Here is a 1,540-nt window from a genome sequence, read left to right as displayed (position 1 = left end):
TTTCTGTGGTATTTTTATGCTTATGGGGAATGTGTGTGTGTGTGTGTGTGTGTGTGTGTCACAGAGAGCGAATGATGAGACAATCAACATGAATGGCGTATAGTCTTTCACAAAAAGCATTTATCTGAAATAAAAAGCTTTTGTATCATTATACACTATTCCATTCAGTATAATTTTTATTATTTTTTTTGGGAAAGAAATTATAGAAAATGATACTTTTATTTAGCAAGGATGCTTAAAATTGATCAAAAATGATGATAAAGGCATTTATAATGTTACAAAAGATTTCTATTTCAGATAAATAGTGTTCATATCGATATCGGAATTATATCGTATCGACCGAAATTAAGAAATATATCGTGATATCAATTTTGGCCATATCGTCCAGCCCTAATTTGGGCTATTTTTAATTTTTTTTCACCATTATTGGTGTAGTATTGTGTACAAAGCAAGCACCTTCCCAATATCTTTCAGTGTCAGTGCAACCACAACTGCATACTTGACCTCTCTAGCCACAAGTTATAGAGATCATTCCCACATTCCCTCCAGTTAGAGGAAGTCAGGCCAACTGTTGTCATTGCTAGGACAGTGCAGAGTCTGCCAGCTATCCAGCCTTTCTCTTCTCTGAGACGCTTAGGCGTTCCAACTGAGCAAACATCACAATGATCTCAATGAGAAACAGGTGGACTTCAGACACTCATCTCTTGAGACGTTTACCGCACTCTAGCAGAGAATTTACACACTTTACCATGGACCTTTTGAAAGCCCCAAAATGAGGGGCAAAAAAACAAAAACATCCACTTGTAACTTAAGTTAAAACAAATAATCATCTCCTCATGTAGCAAGTCAACCTGATTTTCTATTCATCTCAAGAACCATCTTCGTTCATCACATCACCCGTTAGATGTGCTTTAAACCACCCACCATCACATCCACATCTGCTCTTGATTAAGTGGTTGTCTGCAAGCCACCCCTTTAATAAATATACATCTCCTGTTTGGCCACCTTCTGTTATACAGCTGCTTTGGATATTTCTGCTCTTTTTAGCAGTCTTTCTCACAGAAGCTTCTAAACTGATATTCATCAGAATATATAGTTTTATATATAAACATATTTAATTTTATATAATATTTTTATTTGATATTACATTTATTACATTATATTTAATATTACATTTAAATAAAACATTTATTTTAAATGAAATGTTATAATATTAATTTTACGAATCGTTTCTGAAGACAGTCAGAACCTTCAGAGAGAGGTACATTCATGTAATTAATTTATTCATATATTCATTTGTATAATTCCCTTAGTACTCTTTTAAAACCTCCCAGCTTTTCCGCAATGTTTTCACACAAAACGAAACTACTCTGCGTGCTTGTGCTCACGTGAGACTGTTACTTAAAACTGTGCTTTATGCTGGACAGTATTTATTTATCGCGAGTTGTTCAAATCGCGGTAATCCAATACAGTTTTAATAACAATTAAAAGATGAAACGGTAATACTAACCATGGGGAATTTTATCATGATTTATCGTCA

At 34.0% G+C, this 1,540-nt stretch overlaps 1 protein-coding gene across 5 annotated transcripts in view; it reads left to right on the top strand.

Moving 5' to 3' along the window:
• Positions 1 to 1,540, top strand: part of fbxw7 (F-box and WD repeat domain containing 7) — a 236,815-nt gene that overhangs the window by 163,883 nt on the left and 71,392 nt on the right. The window lies entirely within an intron of this gene.

Source organism: Sinocyclocheilus rhinocerous, unplaced genomic scaffold, assembly GCF_001515625.1.
Source record: "Sinocyclocheilus rhinocerous isolate Xijiao unplaced genomic scaffold, SAMN03320098_v1.1 scaffold1129, whole genome shotgun sequence".
NCBI lineage: Eukaryota > Metazoa > Chordata > Actinopteri > Cypriniformes > Cyprinidae > Sinocyclocheilus > Sinocyclocheilus rhinocerous.
Note: the sequence above shows the minus strand (reverse complement) of the source record. Positions and strands in the feature narration are given on the sequence as shown.